Below are 12,062 nucleotides of genomic sequence, written 5' to 3'. Positions count from 1 at the left end.
TTAGTTCAAACCCATCAAAGATGTAAGAGAAAAGAACCTGTGTCTGTTCAATCGCCTGAGGGTATTCTAGAAGCTTTGTTAGACCCTAGTGGTGATATTTTTGAGTTGAGTACACCCTTAGTATCACTTCATTCAGATATGATATATGATTTTTACAAGAGCTGCACACAAGAAGAATCAAAGTAGTGAGTGTTATGTCGACCTTTTGAGCGGTGATCCCACTCGTGGAAGTAGACCAATCTCACCCCTTATTGAGGATAGGTATTTGGATGCACATCAAAGGGATGAGAAAAGTAAACATTATGCCTATCAATAAGAGGAAGCCCAACATGATGATCAAATTAGTGACCCTTCTAGTGCTCATGTGAATGCAACATTTACTGGTAATTGGTTTAGATAGTCAAGACCATGTACACTGCTCATGACACCTTTAGGTTATGCGAGTGGAAGACTCAAAGCAATTGAGCATGAAAGAAAAGCCCTTCTAGAGGAACAAGCTAAGAAGGAAGAACAATTTAAATGCCTAGAGGAAGAAAGGCAAGTTATTATTGAGATGGAAAGGAAATCCTATCAAGAAGCACAATACTTTCTCATGACTACACAACTTGACAATCAATTCAGCAATGAGCACATTGGTGGTGGAAAAAACTCTTCTCCATCCACCCCTCCTAAGACTCCACGAAGTGGAAGATACTCAAGAAATTCTTCACAATCTCCTAGCCCTAGAGGAAGGCAAGCTTCAAGACATGATTATTATAGGAGACCAATGTCTCCTAGAGTTTCAAGACAACCTTCACAACAATGTCATCATGGTTCACGGTATGGAGGTGGTAGCTCAAACTTTGACTATAATTCTTATGATTTCATGTCTATACAACCAGATCCACATTTTCAGCAATGTATGGAAGCATATATGGACCAAAATAGAGATGCATGCTTTCAACATTTAATCAACAAGGGTGCTAAGGTCCCTTACAACTTTGATGTGGACAAAAAGATTTGAAAGCATGATCCTTCTATGAAAGAAGAAATTGACCAATTGAAGAAACAACTGAAGCAAATATTGGCCACCAAGAGTTCTTCTTCACTTGATTCAATTTGTCCTAATCCTTTTGATAAGAGTGTTGACATGAAATATTTTCCTAGAAAAGTTGAAATCCCACAATATGAAAAATATGATGAAAATGGGTATTTGAATGATCATGTGCATCAGTTCTATACTATGAGTTTTGAGTTTCATCATGAGGACTCATATCTTATGAGATTATTTCTGAGTCTTAAGGGTCAAGCCATGGAATGGTTTACAAACATAACTCCTCCTATTAAGATGTTCCCTGAGTTGATTCAAATATTTGTCCAACACTTCTCATACAATCTTTCATGATCTATCTCACTATTGGACTTATGTCACACAAAGCAAAATCAAGGAGAACCCTTTGTTACTTTCTTGCAAAGATGGAGACGATAGTGCTCTCATTATTTTAGGACTATTCTTGAGAAAGACAAGATTGAAATCCTCATTAGTACCATGGTTCCTGAGATGAAGTACAAAGTTTAGAAGATGGTTTTTAAGTCCTTTGATACCATGGTTGAAGCTACATTTAGAATTGAGGATGTTTTGAGAGAGCAAGGTATTTTGACAAAAAATGGAAACAACAACAAGGATAAAGGAAAGAACTCATATTGGAATAAGAACAAACAAGTGGTTAATGATGGAGTTGTGGATTCCTCAAAGCCTAAAGACCAAGATGTTCTCCATTTGGCTAGTGTTAATCAACAAAGTAACAAGCCAAGATATCAAGAAAGGCCTAAAGGAGAGAAATGTAACTTTACACAATTGGGTGAGTCATATGAAGAGATATTCATGAAGCTCCTTTCTCATAATCTTGTGTGCCCTTATGATGCCACAAAGTTCCACAAACCCGAAGTTAAGCCATGGTGGTGGAACGAGAAGGCCTATTGCAAGTTTCATAATGGCATTGAACACAATATTGAAAACTATGGGAGATTTAAGAATATTGTTCAAGATCTTATTGAGAATGGAAAACTTGAAATAGATGGATTAAATACAAATGCTGATCACACAACATTCAAAGAGCCTTTTCCCAAGTATGAGAAATGGGAAGCTTCCCAACCTAAGAATGCCAAGGCTGCAATCAATTACACTTATACAAATGTGGAAAATGTTGTCAATATGCTTGAGGTTGTAGAAGAAAGTGTCAACATGATGGAAGATGAAGATCCCAATGGTTATGATTTAAATTTGAGCTCTCCTATCCTTGGTGAAAAATATATTTTGGTGCTAAAGGGTGCTCGCTCTAGAGAGTCATCTCAAGGTCCCCTTGTCATTAGAGGACCCGATTTACACTAGTCAAGTAAACCTAACCAGGTGTCTTCCCAAAATCTCAATGCTATTACATGAAGTCAAGGTCCCCTTGTCATCAAAGGACCTAGCTTAAGTCAACCAAGTAAGCCAAAACAAGTGCAATCCAAGAATATTCCTTCAAAACCAATGGGTAATCCTAAGTCAAATTATAATCTTGTCAATTGCAAAGAACCCCTACTCATATTTCAATCTTTGAGCTTTTAGAGTTGTCTCTGAGACACAAAAAATTCGTTTAGGGTGCTTTGCGCATTGCAAATGTCCCCAATAATTTAGACGTCGATCAATTCTAGAACATGGTTAATCATATTGCTAGCCCTCATTACCTTTCCTTTTTAGAGGAAGATGATAAATCTTTGAGCCATCCACACAAACTTGCTCTTCATATTGAGGCCATGATCCATAGGACCCGTGTTAGGCGTGTGTTGATAGATGGGGTTGTTGGGCTTAATATTTTTTCTTTGAGTCTTTTAAAGACATTAGTTTATTCTGAACATGTTATTGATACTAGAAGAGAGATTACTATCAAAGCCTATGATGAGGTAGAGAGAAGTTCCAAGGGGTTGGTTGTCCTTTTTGTTAGGATTGGCCCTGTTGAAAAAGATGTTTTATTCCAAATAGTTGACGTTGGACCCCTTGTGTACAACATTTTACTTGGTAGACCATGGATTCATGATATGCAAGCAGTGCTATCTACCTATCATCAGTGTGTTATGTTTCCATACAGCGGAACAAAGATTTGTATTCCTGGGGATAACACTTTGTCTATTAACTCAATTTCAGCAAATGCTCATGTTCCCCTCAATAGAGAAGTAGATGATTTTAATGCAGTTTTAGCTGATTGCAAAGACAAGTTCAAATCCATAGACCTTGGCATGGGGGGATATCAAGTCAACTCCCTCGTGACATTACCAGTTTCACCTAGGTCTTATGGTAAACCTTCACAAGAGAGGAAACCTTCCTCTTTAGCTATGACATTATTTGACACATTTGTACAGTTGTCAGTGCCTATTCAAGATGAGAAAGAAGATGTGGCTATTAGAGATTGAATTTATAGAGAAGAGAAGTATATGCATAATGAGAACTTCACTCCCTCTCCTCAAGCTTATGGATGAGGGTATACTTTTGTCAAGAAGATGGGCTATCCTAGACATGGCCCTCTTAGTAATAGATTGGATGCTAGAGCTGAACCCCTTGATCATGGTCTTTTTAGACACAAGTCTAAGTAGCTAGTTGGCTTAGGATATGCAAACCACAATAATGTTGCTCCTATTCTTGATAAGTTAGATAGTGAAGAAGAAAAAGAGTACATAACTAATTTGGAAAATCAACAAGATATGTGTGAAGATTGGGTCCTTTCTACTAATCTCCTTTGGGGAGATTTAGATAATCCAATATCTAATGAGACAGTTGCCAATTTAGAACAAGAGAGTGTGACCCTTGATGATATTGAAGCTTCCACATCTAGACATCCCAAGCATTCATGGTGTAAGCATCCTAGTCGAGACTCAGAAATAGATTCTAATGAGTATGAATGGGACTCTTTCTCAGAACCTTCCACAATTGATATGGATGTTGATGTTGTTCATACATATAGTTCTCAACCCAAGTTAGTCAACAAGTCATGCGTAGGATTAGAATATTTGAACTCGCATGTTGCCTTAGTGGATGAGTCTTCACTTATGAGGACGAATTCTAATTTGGGTAGTTTATGAAGTTACTTGACAGACTTTGAATCTTCAATCACTAGAGATATCATTCATATTCACAACCTTGAACCCATCATTGATTTACCCCTTGTTCATCCTGACTAACTGATTGGTCCCAATGCAATCAAGAACCTGAGATCTTAACATTTCAAAATGACTATGAAATAGCCTATTATTTGAATTCTTTTGAGCCTGTACTCTCTTCCACTAGTGAACCAACTACTAGTATGATAGAGCTAGACATCAATTACCTTAGTGGCAAAATAAAAAGGAAAGAAAAGAAAAAGAAAAAGAGTTTTGATGGTGAAAACCACCATGTGGCGGTGTCAGAACCAAAAAAAGTAAAAGGAAAGGACGTGTCCAAGTGTGAAAACCTCTTTAAGGCACCTAAGGATTAGGTACTTGATTGTCTCCCTAGTTATTTTCAAGATAGATCTTCAGTGCTTATTGAACCAACACAAGCGGTCAATTTGGGTATAGATGAGTCTCCGTAAATGGTATTTGGCTCAGTCTTTGTCATCACAAGAAAAAGAAGCCTATACTAAGTTCTTACAAGAAAAGAAGATTAATTCTGCATGGACTTATTCAGATAATGCTAGGGTTGGACACTAATCTTATTATGCATCACTTATCCATAGCTCCAGGTGTTAAACCAATTAAGAAAAAATTGAGAAAAATGCATCCTCACATAGCTCTCTTAGTCAAGGCAAAATTAGAGAAACTCCTCGGTGTAAAATTCATAAGAGTTATTGAATATGTCGAATGGATATCAAACATTGTACCAGTTTCAAAACATGACAAAACCATTTGAGTTTGAACAAATTTTAGAGATGTTAATAAAGCATGCCCAAAGGATGATTTTCCACTTCCTAATATAGACATGATAGTGGATATGACTGTGGGTTATGAGATTTATTCCTTAATAGATGGTTTTTCTGGATATAATCAAATTAAGATAGCTCCTGAAGACCAAGAAAAGATTACATTTACTTGTGCATGGGGTACCTATTGTTGGAACATTATGCCTTTTGGATAAAAAAATGTAGGAGCTACCTATCAACAAGCTATGAAAACTATTTTTCATGATATGATGCATAAAAATATGAAAGATTATGTGGATGACACCTTGGCCAAGTCTAAGAAAAGAGATACACACTTAAATGATTTAGAAGTCATTCTAGATTGCATGGAATAGTTTCAACTTAGGTTAAATCCTAAAAAGTGTGCATTTGAAGTCACCTCTAAAAAATTACTAGGATTCATTATTTTAGTAAAAGGGATAGATGTGGACCCTGAAAAAGTTCAAGCAATCATGGATATGCCACTTCCTAAAAAAATTAGTCAAATGAGGAGTCTTCAAGGGCATCTTCAATCTATAAGGAGGTTTATTTCATAGTTGGCAAATAGAGCTCAACCTTTCAATGGGAACTTAAATAAAGGAGTCAAATGTATATGGAATGACAAATGTCAAAAAAGCATGGATTAGATCAAGAAATATTTGGCAAATCCTCCTATTTTAATGCCTCCTATCCTAGGGGAACCACTTATCCTATACATTTCAACAACAAAATCTTCCTTGGGGGCATTATTAGCTCAACTTGATGAACATGGGAAAGAAAGAGCAATTTATTACATTAGCAGTACTCTTGTTTCATATGAGGTTAATTATACTAGTATTGAGAAAGTTTGCCTTGCAGTTGTGTTTGCTTCCAAAAAGTTGCGACATTATATGCTTGCGCACACTATACACCTCATAGAAAAAATAGATCCACTCAAGTACTTACTAAGTAAGGCTACCCTCACAGGTAGACTTGCTAAATGGATGACGATCCTTTCAGAGTTTGACATAGAGTACATTGAGCATAAAGAAATCAAAGGACAAGCCATAACAAATCAATTGGCTAATTTCCCACTACAAGACGATGCACCTATTCAAGTTAATTTCCCAGATGAACACCTCATGTATATGATTGAAAGAACATGGAAGATGTTATTTGATGGGTTCTTTATGCAAAATGGTTCAGGAGCTGGTGTGTTGTTTGTTTCTCCTAATGGGTACATGATTCCTAAATCTTACAAGTTATTATTTTTATGTACAAACAACATTGCTGAATATGAAGCTTTAACAAATGGACTTAAGATGGCCATAGAATGGAGAATTATAGAGTTACACATCTGTGGAGATTCCTAGCTGATAATCAACCAAGTCAATGATGATTATCTAACAAAAAATGAGAAATTGGCACCTTACAAGAAAATGGTTAATTCATTAAGACTCTACTTCACATTCGTCTCATTTCAGCAAATCCCTTGAGCATAATATAAGGCAATTGATGCTATGGCTACACTTGCTTCACTTCTTCAATTAGAGTAGCATGAATCAAGATTTGAATTCCTGGTGGAAGAGCTACATCACCCTAACTATGATTCTCAAGAAAGTTGTGTTATTTGTACCCTTGTTGGTCATGAGTCATCCCATTATGGTACCATTTAATCATAACTTCATGATGGAATTACACTTGAAACCTTTATCCGATCTGAATGCAGAAACCTTATTCGAAATGCCTCTCACCATTCCTTTACCTTTGGTGATTTGTATAGGAAGGGTCTAGATGGAACACTTCCTAGATGCTTAGAAAAAGAAGAATCTGATCAAGCATTAGTTGACATCCACGAGAGTATCTGTGGGGGACATTCTAATGGTCTTTCTATGGCTCGAAGATTTCTTAGGGTAGGGTACTATTGGCCCACAATGTAGACTGATGTAGCACCATTTGCAAAGTCATGTGAAAAGTGTCAAAATATGGTAACCTGATACATGCTCTAGGTAAGGAGCTCATTCCTTCTATATTTCTCATTGGCCATTTCAGCACTGGGCCTTTGATTTTGTTAGGTAGATTCATCCCAACTCATCATGTGGACACAAGTTTATTATCACTTCCACTGATTATTTCACTAACTGGGTAGAAGCTGTCCCACTTTATGTTGCTTTGGGCAAGCTAGTTTCTCTATTTATTTTGAATCATATTATTTGTAGATATGGAGTGCCTTCCGAGATTATCACTGACAATGGAGGTCAGTTTTAAAATAAGGACCTTAAGCAACTCTGTAAGAAGCTAAAGATAAAACAAAATTGGTCATCTATTTATTTCCCGCAAGGAAATGGTCAACCAGAAGCATCAAATAAAACCATTCTTAAAATCTTGCATAGAATAGTTCATAAGAATGGTAGGGATTTGCACTTACAAATAAATCTAGCTTTGTGGGCTTATAGAATGAGTATTCGTACTCCTACTGGGGCTACTCCTTTTACCCTTACATATGGTGCTAAAGAAATGTTACCTTTGGATGTTGAGATTCCTTCACTCAGAGTTTCCCTCAAAGGTCTAGTTATAGATGAAGACTATTGTGCCATGAGACTTCAAGAGTTAGAACTTCTAGATGAGAAATGCCAAGCATCATTTGAACATATGAGGGTCTATCAAAAGCGCATGTCAAAAGAATTCAACAAAAAGGTTCACCCTAGAGGATTCTAGGTGGGAGATCTTGTCCTACGTGAAAATCCTAAGAATCAACAGAATAGAGATCAAAAGGGTAAGTTTGAACCTAAGTGGCTTGGACCTTACATTATTACAATAGCTTTTGGGTTTGGGGCCTATTTACTATCTACAACAAAGGAAGAGTAGCTCCCTAATCCTGTCAATGTTTCGCACCTAAAGAAGTTCTATCCATGATGCCTGTTCTATCTAGGGGCATTGTATATTATTTGTACATATTTATTGATCCTGAAAAAATACAAAAAAATGATATATTTCAAAAATCCAAAAAAATGATATATTGTGAAAATTCAAAAAATTGGGAAATGTCTTGAAGAAATGATCATCTTAGTAATAGGCACTTTGATGTATCTCCAAAAAAAATTATATATTCCAAAAAAACAAAAAATAAATTCAAAAAATTCAAAAATTCAAAAAAAAAAAAAGAACAAGTGCCTTGGTGAAAATCTAGAAATAGGCGCCTTGGTAGCAAAAATACAATTATATATATATATATATATATATATATATATATATAAAGTATTGAAAAATTAAAAAAAATCCAAGTGGTGAAACCCTAAAAATGGGTGATACTTGAGGCCTTTGCACCCTTGTTTCTTAGTGCGTTTCCTCGACACTTAGTCTTTCTCTATCATGCCTTGTCCTTGTTGCCTTGGTTTGGAATTGGTCTTTGTCTAGGGGGCATAACTATGCTAGTTTTGGTCTCTTGGATGCATTAGTCTTTAGGACACCTCGCAAATGATGTTTTTCAACACCACCCCAATTGTATTTTTCAATACAACCCTTGACATCAAGTGTTTTTCAAAACTTATCGGTATGGTCTTACCCAGTTTTTTCATGCAATCTCACCTACATGCAAGCATTTGATCCTTATCCTTAGAACTCAATATCAATTAACACACTTAATTTTTTTTAACAAAAACACTTATTTCTTGACTTATTTCATGACCTTTTCTTTGTGTGCTGATTGTTATTGATTTTTGTTGAGTGTCCTTGTCTGATAAGTCTCTCCGGGATGCATAAGTCTCTCTGGGGTGCATACTAGAGGAATTGGGGCATGGGGGAAGTTTTTATTTTTTTTCTACTTGTGGGTGTGGTCTTGAAACCCTAGAGTGTCTCTTGTTGTCCCCTTGAAACACTTAGGAGATTTGAGGCATCATCCTTGACTGTTTTGGCACAACCATTCTTCCAATCATCTTGGCATCTATGCCTTGATGTAAGCATGGTTTTGCTACATCAACTTGGGTAAGCTAACATTGAAGTCATCTTGACCTTTATGTCTTTGATGCTTATGTTAGAATCTTTCCACATTCCAATCTAATATAAATCACATTCATATCTTCATAGTTGTGCTTGTGACTAGTGATGATTGTGTGATTTTCTGATGTCCATTAATAATGGTCCAATGATAAGAATAAGTTCATTTATATTCTCTAATGAATGATGAACATAAAATCTTATGTTGCAGTTGCTCTTTTGCAAGTACACCTTTGCATTTTCATGTAGCTTGCATTATTAAACTTCATGTTAGTTTGCATTTTTAGGCTGCATATGAGTTTGAGAGGGTTATCCCTTCATCTTTCTTGTGGACTTCTAATCAACTGTGGTCACATTTTGATCTTCATTTCCTTATCTTTTTTCGTGATCTCAATCAAAATTTCTATCTTAAATAGTTGATTGATTTTGGAGCATTCTATTTCTTATGAATTTTTTTAATTTTCTTCTTTCTATTTCTTTTCATCTCGTCCAAACTTCTATCTTCCATTTTCTTTTACCCCACTTCTTTTCTTCTAATTAAACTTTGGGGCATCATATTTCATGCTTGATGATCTACCTTGGTTCTGTGATTCTTATATCTTTCATCTTACATCACAAACTTTATCTTTTGTTTGATTTGATCAAATTTATCAATTTTTTGTTTCTCCTCTATCTCATTTTGATTTCAATCACGAGAGGGAAGTACCTATTGACTTCAATCCTTGATTCAGTTTTATCAATTTTATCCTCAACTTTTTAAAGTCAAAATTTATTTGTATTCTTTGTCCTGATGTGTTCCTAAATCAACCACACATCTAGGTTGTTTTGTGATCCCAAATCGATCTCACACTTCAATTTCTTTCTTTGACTACATGTGTTCCTAAATTGATCATACATTAGTCAAAGAGGGGAAAATGTATGCACCCTAAAATGGTCACCTAGACTATGGGTCCCCATTATTCAATTTATCAATTTCCTGAATCAATGGTTTGCAATATTTTATTAAATCAATTTAAATCAATTTTCTTGATCAAATTCAATTTTTCATTTTTCTAAGGTTGATCATGTTATCCTAAGTTTTGTTTAATTAAAAAAAAATCTCCCTTTTAATTAAATAAAATAAGTCCCCATTTAATTAAAAGAAAACCTCTCTTTTAATTAAATAAATCCACATTTAATTAATTAAGAGAAAAACCCCTCTTTTAATTTAATTAAATATTTTATATTTAATTAAAAGAACTTGCTCCCTTTTAATTAAATAAATCCCATGTGAAAAAAAAATGAAGTAAATAAAAATTAAATAAATTTCTTTTTCCTTCCCTCATTTAGTTCTTCTCCTCTTTTCTCATTGGTGGAATTTTGTCTTACATGGATCAAACTCTATTATCCCATATTGGTTGTGAGAAGCCTCTCACCTCCACATTTTTCTTTATAAGGGAGAGCCCTCTCCTCATTTTTGGACATCCATTATTATGCTATTGTTATGCTGCAGGTTTGGAGAGTGATTTTTGAAGGAGTTTGAATACTAAAACTTTTTTTTGTGGAGAACTTCTATCTTCTTGTCTTCTTCTCTCATGCATCCATGGATTCCATCATCATGATCCATTCTTTCATTTTAATATTAGCTTAGATCTTGCTTTAATAGATCAGATCTTGCTTTCATAGATTAGATCTTGCATTGTTATTATTTAGATTAGTTTTCATCTCCATTTGCATTCATGTTTTTATTTTTGAATCTCTCATTTTATGGTGTGCTTGCATGGGCACAAATTAGGTCAAACTAAGGGCCTCCATTACAAACCCTTGCACTTCATGAATAGAGAGCTATGATTTGCCATTCGAGACCTTATTTTTGAGCAATCTTGGATATAATGACTCATAGAAGTGTGCTCACATTTTAGGCATACATCAAAAACCTATAAATAGATGCTACTTGAGACCCTTAAAGTTATTTAAATGAGCATCCTTCTTTATGCTTTGAACTAATCTATCTCACATCTCTTTGCCTTTCCTAGTTTGTAATCAATATTTTCTAAGTCTAAGGGGAATGAATTGTATCACTTATTGGGTCTCCTAGTTGTATTAGGGTTTCTTTGGAAGCTTTCTAAATATTTTTTTTCAACACTTCCCTTGAGATCAAGTGTTTCTCAACACTTATCGGATACCTTGTCTCTAGTCTAGGATGTTGCGATGTTACTCATCAACATACTTGAGTCCTAGGAAAATAGTCATATGACTTTCACACATGCACTTAAACTAAAAATTGATTGAGACATGTTGACTTATTTATTTTTGAATGTTCCATCCCTCATAGTCTCTTGATGATGTCATCAAGCTAGAGGATAGGGGGCATAGGGCATGTTTTCTTTTGATTTCTATCTGTAGGTGTACTTTGTTAGATCTTAGGTGTGTGAAGGACCCATTAACACTTAGGATATTCAAAGTTGCATCCTTATCTATTTTTCACATAATCATGCTTATGGTAATCTTGACATTTTGTGTCTTCATGCAAGCATAATCTTTCTATACTAAAGCTAGGGGATCTAACTGCACCATCATCTTGACCTTTATGTCTTTGATGCATAGGTTGGGTTCTGAATAAGGTGAAAAAGTGTATATGTGTTCACCTTATTGAATAGAGAGAAATATAAAAAAGAGTGAAAGAAATGTGTGTAAAGGGGGAATATAGGATCTATCCTTAACCCAAATTCCCAAAAGGAATGATCCAAATTGATCAATCACAAAGAAGTGATCAATGTGCAAATGAATCAAACGATGGAGAATATGAAGAAAGGAGAAAATCCCATAATCTACTATAGAAAAAAAGTACTTGAAACCTTGAATGAATAAAAGGAAAATACTAACCTTAATGTAGGATTAAGATGGAAAATTCTGATTTCTAATATCTCTGTATAGTTTCAGGAAATTCTGCAACCTGTTCGGGACTAGAAATGTCAAGATGGAGAAAACCCATAAAAATTTTGTCCTTTTGAAGGTAGTTTGACCTTAACCTAGATAACAGGGCACAATTATGCCCCAAAAAGTCAACCTTGACCTGCACAGCTCTGACAAAAATTCTTTTCATGGATCCCACAAGTTCAATGTAAAGGGTATCAAAATCTGCACTTTAATTCAATGTCCTCTACTTATACCTGC

This window comes from Cupressus sempervirens, chromosome 6, assembly GCF_028749045.1.
Source record: "Cupressus sempervirens isolate cs-2001-9-10 chromosome 6, ASM2874904v1, whole genome shotgun sequence".
In the NCBI taxonomy this organism is placed as follows: domain Eukaryota; kingdom Viridiplantae; phylum Streptophyta; class Pinopsida; order Cupressales; family Cupressaceae; genus Cupressus; species Cupressus sempervirens.
Note: the sequence above shows the minus strand (reverse complement) of the source record.